This window comes from Poeciliopsis prolifica, unplaced genomic scaffold, assembly GCF_027474105.1.
Source record: "Poeciliopsis prolifica strain line A6 unplaced genomic scaffold, Auburn_PproV2 SCAFFOLD012, whole genome shotgun sequence".
Classification (NCBI taxonomy): Eukaryota; Metazoa; Chordata; class Actinopteri; order Cyprinodontiformes; family Poeciliidae; genus Poeciliopsis; species Poeciliopsis prolifica.
In genome coordinates, this window is record NW_026562387.1 from 5478165 (window position 1) to 5487080 (window position 8916).

Here is an 8916-nt window from a genome sequence, read left to right on the forward strand (position 1 = left end):
TTGGTGCTGTCACCCAGAAGAAAGACATTGATTTTCACCGCTATTTTAAACATACAGTGAATTTTATTTGTGGGTATAGAAAGCGCTCTATTGATAAAAACTGGCTGCGCTTGTTTATGACCAAAAAGAAAGTGACGTACAGGATTCTGTTTAATTTATGACGCATTTGAAACTAATTACGTTGATCACACTGACACACGAGTCACGGTTCAGCTTTCGCACAGTCCAACTCAAACATGAAGCCATGCCTTGCTCTCATTGCACACTTGTTTGCCCACCACATTCCTCACCCCTGCAGCGCGTAGAAGCGGCCATGTTGTATTGGAGTGCTGCAGCTGTTGAGATGCTGGGACGGAGCCAGGAGGAGGCAGGTGGCGGCGTTTCAGGCCGGCTCGCCCGGGATCCCGGTCATAAATCTACCGAGGCCTTTCGACCGCAAAAATGTTTTCCAGAGCATTTGATGAACTAATCACCGGCTGTGGACGTCCAACGTGTTAAATAGCTAAAGAATTGCATGACGTTGGTAATAAGTTTTGCTGTTTTTGTAGAATTTAGACAAAAATAAACTGAGACATTAGTTTATGATACAGCTATTTATAGTCGGCATTTATAGTCTAGGTTCACACTAAGCAAAACTGCCTGGTATAAAAGCTTAGATTTTTTTTTAAATGTCAGAAACTCAAAACAAGCTTCATTTTGTAAATGACTAGAAACTAATTTCATCCTTATTTCTGTTTTTATTTGTGTCCAAGTGATACAGAGAACAAACAACAAATATGAGCAGATAGTTGCATATTTATACCATTTACACTGGGAATCACGCAAAACAATAAAAAATAAAATAAAGCTACATTATTAGCGCACTGACCACTAGACGCTATAATTTTTTATTAGACACTTCCTATTAAACATTTTTGCTATTAAAAAAATGTCCTTGTGTGGCAAAATTCATACTTTCGGAACAAACTCAAGAACGAGAGGACACACCATTGACAGAAAGTTTGCACTTGTAGATTTAGAAATAAAAATGTAAAAACAAAATAATGAAAATCCTAATAAGTGGCAGGAGATCCTGTTTCTTTTTACCTAGTAACAGGCAACCTCCTTGATATTTCTGTCAGAAAAGCCCAGTTTGAAGGAAGCTGTTTGTTTTACTCATGCTACTCCAGCATCTTCATTTAAACTTCAAATATACTTTTCTTTTTCAAACCAAACGTCTACTGAATTTTCCCTACGCGTCCGAGAACCAGTTGCACTTGGTTTGGATGTATTTGTTGCACCCTTGAAAAGAACTAAAAAAAAACTGAAGAGTTTCACTTTTGGGCAACTTTATTAAAACAAAATCCACGGTTCAGCATACAGCGTGTAGTTTTCTCTCTCGTTTTTTTCCTAATTCACCAAGGTCATGAACTCCTCACTCCCATCATGCACCATTCTTAAAGTGATACTATCATAACACAAATCTCTGAAATAATAGTAAATCAAATAAATGGTATTCTTAACATATGTTAATTTTCAGGGCTCTACATATTTTCAACACAAAATGCCGTCTTGTGTACGTTTCAGTTTCAGCAGTCTCAATAACTCTGCGAGCTCCTGGCTCTCGCTCCGTCTCTCTTCCAGTTATCTCGCCACGCACATCTCCGCCACCTCTTCACTGTGCAAATTGGCAATCTCCTGAAATAAAGCAAAGGACAAGAGCTCGCACAGCCATTACTCTTTAGACTCTCGTTAGGCGTCTCAATCACAGGTAAAGGTGACGGCAGCGAAATTGCGTTCATCTGCCGACCTGCACTTTCGTGACTCTTTCCCAGGAAGCGCGCCGTCAATCGATTCTCTGGATCATCTTGTCAAGATGTCGAGCAATCGACCCGGCTGCTATAAACACATAAATATTGCGCTGGCTCTTGATTGCCTCCCTACACGAGATAATAATGCGAAGGGAGCAAAAGTGCCTCAATGATTAGGATTTTCTGGTTGTAAGCACAATCCCAGTGTCTTGATTTATGTTCCTTTTTACGTTCCCTGATCAGCAGGCTCGTCTTTCTTCATCGACACGCATCGTGGGCTTGTTCTGCAGTGGACTGTAGACATGCTGTTCTACCTACACACAAATCAAGCTGAGCTGTGAGAAAAGAAAACTTCTGGTGATGAATCATTTTTGTTTGACATTTTTCAAACGTCGTCCTGCGGGCGAGTCCTTCGCCATCTTGATTTTCTGGACTGCGTTTTAGTAGAAATGGGCCCTGTTCTTGCCAACGTCCCTTAACGTGACATGTTCTTTTCAGTCCACCTTTGCGACTCGTCAATCTCGCACTGCATCTATACTTTTAAAGAGCAGAGTAAATGCATAGCTTTCCCACCGCTCTGGTGATAAAACCATCAGCGTGGCTTCGCCAGGGCTTACTGAAAACATGGGGAGGATCTTGAGAATGTCCTAAAAAGCTACGTGCTACTGATAAGTTTTTTAAATTCAGATCAGGTTGAAACTAAATGTAAGTGATGCCAATATTGTGGTTGTGTCTCATCCATTTTTTGTTGTTGTTTGTTGGAAAAGGCCGCAGCGATGCAGTGAATAGCAATGTTTCAATCACCCTATAGAGTAACTGAGACACGGATTCGTTCGGCAGCAAGGAATATGGCCAAGACTTTTCTGTCCCCACGCTCCCAAGTTTTGACGTTTCCCTCTGGGATAGCGATACTTGCTTTACGCCTAAACTTGCCTTCTGGCTTTGGGTCTGAGTAGTTCGTTTTTAAGACTCATCTTTCCAAAGATTACAACTTAACTCATTAGCTGCAACAATCTTGAACCTGAAAGCAGCTCTTTAGATTTCATCGTGATGTTGATCCTCACTACATCAGTCAGGAGAGCAGCAGATCAGATGTAAACACCAGAAGTTTAAACACAGCAAACCTCATTGTTTCACAATGATGTTTTAATTATGTTCTCCTGATGTGATACACCTGCGTGCGTATGTATGTGTGACCTCAGCAGTTGGTGGTGAATTTAGTCCTCCAATTAAACTGTGTATTCTTACAATTTACAGAAATGATGACATTCTTCTCTTTCTGTTTTTATGCTTTTTTAATTGTACTTATTTTTTAAGTGGTGTTGAATTTCATGTGAACTCTCCACATTTCAAAAACATGTCAGAGTGCCCCCTCCCCTCCCCCCATTACTGTAAAAGGTTTCCATAATGGTAAATTCACCCGCTCTCCTCTGAAGCGCTGCTTAAACAGATTCAAAACGAACAAAAAAAAAAAGACACTGAACATCATATGGTGACCAGTTCGCTTTGTGACAGCTCCAGTTGCTAGGCAACAGACGCCTAATGAGGCTTTTATTGGTGGGTAATAAGTCAGGCAGCACCTCAAGTGGCAGCTGGATGTGTGGTTTCTGCTCCGCTGCATAGCTGCACAGCAGCAGCGTCCAACGGCGTCGAGCCGCCGCGGAGGACCGACAGCGTGTCCCATTTGAGCTCAGAAATATATTTGGGAGGAGAAACGAGTTCGTAAGTTTTACTTTCTCATCACTAGAGGCGATTGCAGAGCTGGTCCTCTGCAGAAACTCACAACCGAGCCACAAAACTAGGATTTATTTACCTGCCTGGCCTTGCGCACGCCACCACCCAGAGCAAACACGATTACATGGTTTGACTAAGGCCGGAGGGTTAGTCAAAGTCCGCCTCTCCATCAGCTACATCGGGAACAACTGACCTGGATTTAATTCTTCAAAATGAAAGCAATCATAAACACACAGCGGACAAAAGAATGCGTTAAAGTGGACAGAGTGCAGACTTGGATCTAAAGAGAAGTTAATTTGGCTGCATTGGTAATTGGTTCCACTCCAGTACAGCTGGGAGCAACAACTTAACCTCTGAACTTGTCTCTCGCTTCTCGTTCGGTCTCCCGCCGCAGGCCCACAGGAAGGTCAGTGTGCTCAGACACTAATGAATCAAACGATGTGACTGAAAGGCAGCTCCACCAGCACATGATGTCAGAGGAAATCCTGCTGGGAGACACTTCAACTGGTTTACTGGAGCGTCGTTGGAGGTCGCGTCGCACCGTCAGCATGCAGCGCGAGCGTCTTCCTTCTCAGAACTCTTTGTTTATCTGTGTATATATATTTAGCCGTGGACACGCGCGCGCCGCGTTTACTGTACAACATGGGCGTCGGGTGAGTGCGTGTGCGCGGGCGAGCGCCCCGTTCAAGTGGGTATAAACAGGAACCCCGGGCTGGATCGAACGCTGCTTTCAGAAAACGGCTCCTTTGAATGGCTTTTTGTATCTGCGGCAGCAGGATGCGACGCCAAAAATACGACAAAGCACAGAGCTGCCACCGGAAAAGTGAAACTTCTGAGGTTAAAAATACCACCGGGGGGGCACATTTACGACCCACACGTTGACATCTGCAGTGGGAGGTCACAGTACAGTCAATCTGAGCCCAACGTTGAGTGTACCTGCAGGTTTTCACAGCACACTGTACGCGCAGATGTTTTCAAATCGTTGGGCATCGACACCAACTCTGTTAAAATGACGGTGCACCCATTTTCAGTCGTAGGGTCTGATAAAATGAGCAGGTTCTGCCTTTGGTATTAATATGTAGCACTGATTAAAAACCCCAAACAGAAAAGCTATCTGGAAAATCAAAGACCATTGTATTAATTGAACAGCACGGAAGGCTTCATTTAGCTGTAATTGCTCAAAGTAGTAATTTTCTAACACGGTCACTCCAGCTAATTTAGGTTTGTGGAAACTGGATTTTCTCCTTGCTTTTTATTTGGGTTGAGGTGTGAACTAATCCAGGTTATTGCAAAACCTTCACTTGGATCATTGTTGGATCGTTGTCATCTTTTCACACTCACACCTTTAATTGAACCTCAAAATGATGTTGGATTACTACAAAAGAATTTTTAAACGTGAAATATAGCAAATTATGTTATTGCTCAACATTCCAGCTGACTCGACATATTAGCGCCTCCGGGACATTTCCATATTGCATGAGTTTTTTCTCCCACTTAATCTTTTTCTTTTTTTTTTGTTTGCAAAAGTGTGAAATGTGGAACTCATCCAGGCAAATATGTCATAAGTCCACATTTTTTTGTTCATACACTGGCTGGGGGGGGAAATCATCCAAATGTTGCAGAAATTCCTCGTTAAAGAGACTAAAGCCGGTGGGTCTTTCAAAAGGCCGAGTTCTTTTCAGAAAACGCCGATTCGTCTCACAACGATTTCTGCAGTCAGGTCCTGCCGGTCGTGTTGCAGGGAGGTAGACGGACTCAAGCTGTCCGCTGAGCGCGCCAGCAGCAGGGGAGTCCAGCTGAGCGGGGCACATGGGATCACTGGGGGAAAGGAGAACGAAGGAGGAGCGAGAGGAGGAGGAGGACAAAAGAAAAACACCAGCAAGGTGAAGGCAAGAGATGGGATAAGACCAGGACGCAAGAAGACGTCAACACCGGAGGGGTGAGGAGGAAGAGCAGGGGATCGCGAAATAAAGATGAAGGAGGATGAAATAGTTTGAAACGCTGAGCAAAAATGAAGTTATTTTACTAAACCGTCATTAGAAATGCCCAAATTCTGCTTTTGAAATGCTGCTACAAACTACTGCAAGTTAGCAGCTTGTTGCTCTCTGGTAAGATTTCATAGAATTTTTTTTCTTCTTTAATTAGACAAATTATTGTCTAGATGTTTTTTTTTCTTTCTCAGTGCAGCCAAATATGATCCGATCCATATAAATATCCATCACCTGTCATGTGACAGCAAAAAAAATAAATAAATGTATTTTTACTGAGATTTTATGTGGTAAAGCAAAACAAAATGGTCCATTTGTTTTGTTTAGTTGGGGGGGTTTTTCTCGAAAAAAGTCAAAGGAATGCGGTGAGTTTCTGGGTCCTTCACTCCCGACTCAATACGCTTTTCATTGTAGTTACAGCTGCGAGTCTCCTGGGTGGAAACGCTCGAGTCCTTTGCCCAGAGATCAAAATCAGACCTAACCCTAACCCTACCCTAACCCTAAAACCCAAAGATTTGCTCTGGTCTTTGAGTGGGAGTTGAAAAACTCAGAAAAAAAAGATCTTATAACTCCCTCCATGTCAGCTTTTAGACAGTACACACTTTGATGCACTTTTTCTTGCCCTTTTCTTGAATAATAATAATAATAAAAACACACACTAACACCAGAAATTTACACAAAAAGGGATGTATGTGCTGTCATTGTCGAAATCTTGGACTGAACAGATGTGGACAAAAATTGGTAATCTTTATCAACGTGATTCAACTTAAACGGGTCGCTAAGGCAAATTGTGCATGAAGTCAAAATGAATTTTTTATTTTTTTTAAAGCATGTATCCAATCAGAACCTACCATATTCCCGCGTCAGCCTCAAAAGTATAAGGACTGTCACTGCAGACGGCCGTATAGAAATCTTAGGAATTTGTCAAATCCGTTTGAATTTAAAACTTTAGAGTATGCCTAAAAACCTTGCACGTCTACAAATTGATCATTTTTGTGCAAAAATGAAAGCTCAGGCTGGATAGTAAGCACCAGTAAACCAATACTTTACAGCTTTAATTGTATATTTACAATCCTTTTCAGGCTGAATACGTGGTTTTGCTGTCATCTGATGTTGGCTTTTCTGACCACTTTGTGTGTGGGTGTGTGTGTGTGTGTCTTTTCTCATTGGTAGTCTGCACCCCCAATATCCCACATATTGAGAACTGATGGAAAAGTCTTTGACCAGTAGGTGGGGAAATGCTACCAGGAACAAACCCTTTCAGAGTGACGCTGACTGAGGTACGCCTCGTCCTCCCTCAGCACCACGTCGCAACAGTGCATCCAGTATTTACCTCTGGCTGATATACTCTACACACTCTGTGCTCTGCAGCAAGCGCAGCCATAATGGAGTCATTAAAAGATAAAGGTTGAGCAAAGGCTGAAATCCAAAGCCAAGAAACGCAGCGGCTAGCTGTGTGTGGCTGCAATGTGAACTAGGGAAGGTTAAAACAATTACATCGTTGTTACAATGTAATGCGTTATGACAACATGTTACAATATTATCTCTTCAAAAACTTACCTGGAGTGTTGCTTTTATTCTTTCTTGCACGTGTTCAGAAATCCAAGCTTCCGCTCCACTGCTCCTGCACCCAGCTCCTTCAGACTAGCCAGAAGCAATTAGCAAGACACCTGCTGAGCTCATTATATGAGCCACTCCTCAGTCGAAGGCTTAACAGAGGAGCGATGTTGTGGCGACGTGCTAAAGACGGAGCGTCGGAAAGAGAATGAGCTTCTTAAAGGGACAGAGACCCAATTTCAAGGCGTTAATTTCATTCTGCCCTTTAAACAATTAACATTTACTAACGAGAGATGGCCCCCAGTTATTTGAGAAAGTTCCAGAAGTCATCTTGATTTAAAAGTCAATAATCCAATCAATTAGAAAGTGCATAACGAATTAAACAACCTCTAAGCTTTAAGCAGTCATATGAATAGATAGCACTGTAGTTCATAAATGTAGGTGTATTTTTCCCTCTGGGAAGGATGCTTGCTACAACCACTGATAGGTAACGGTAGGCGGGTCGATCGCATGAGATTTTGTGCCACGTTCTAAACTTGGAAGGAGCCGTTTGAGACGGTGGAGAAGGGGAGTGGGAAGCCTGGAGGGTGAAAGATTGAGAGGATGTCCTGTTTGGGTCATGCGCCTCAGAGCTTTTTACTGTGGGAATCTGTATGTGCGTGAGTGTGTGTACGATCTAGTGTGTGGTCTGGTTTAGCTACTTGTGAGAACTGCCTTTAGGAGGCTTGATGCTCTTGTAAGGAGATCTGGGGCAATTTGCAGGAACCGGTGGACGGGGCTGTCGTGGTCGAGCCCCAAGCGTTTCCCTTGAAACTCCTCCGCTAGAAAGTGATGCGCGCCGCCGCCGTGTCTTCCCAGAAGCCGCCTGCTGTCAGCGCATCTATTCCGAGTTTGTTTGCTTTGAGTGGGTGGAGAGAAGCCTCCCAGCTCTCGGGCCTCCAAAGGAAAACATTAACATTCGACAACTTTGTCGTCAGTTATGAGAGCGAGGCATGATACATTGACCCCGCGGCGAGGACTCACATGGCGCGTCTTAGATGGAAGCTGCAATTTGTGGGCACGCCAAGATCAAGGCAGAAAACAAGTTTTTTTTTAAAAAAAAACAACAACAACATGTCTTGAGTTTAAAGCTGAAGTTGGAGTCAAACACGTTTTAACTATGAGTTCACGTCACAGGTCCGCAGAAGTTGTCATGATTTCAGAAATTGTAGTTTTTCTTCAGCAGGTTAATAACTTCATGAGCGCAGTTTTTGATGCATGTTTAACGAGGATTTATAAAGGATTTATGCACCAATAACTGGAGGTTGAAATAACATTAAAGGGAATTTTAACTGATCTGAGAGAAATGCACCGAAGCAACAGAGACAAACTGTCAAGTTTCCACAGTGAGGCCCATCAATGTGCAGCAGCTATCTGATAAAAAACCCATAAACTGTTTAGAGGGTGGAAGTGAGTTTTATGCTAAATAGCATAAATATTACTTTATTATATTATGTATAAGCTTTGAGCCTAAAATGGATCACCTGCTTCTTGTCGGCTACAAAACCCTAATCTGAAAGAAAACAATCAAATCTGATCGAGCCAAAAACAAAAGCAGAGCAGAGGTTCTTATTTGACATCAATTTGTAAAAGAAAAAAATTGAGAGAATTGAAACCATTTTAAAAATTGTCGGTTCGGGTCCAGCTCGGCCGCAGCTGCTAGAAACCACCAGACGGATCTGGTTTTAAGTCGCTATTTTTATTTAAGGGCGCTCTCGGCACTAACAATGGCAGAAATCCACACGGGCCTTGAAAAAAAAGTGCTTCTTTGTGCGCCACCAGCATCTTATCCATCACAAAAGAGCAGG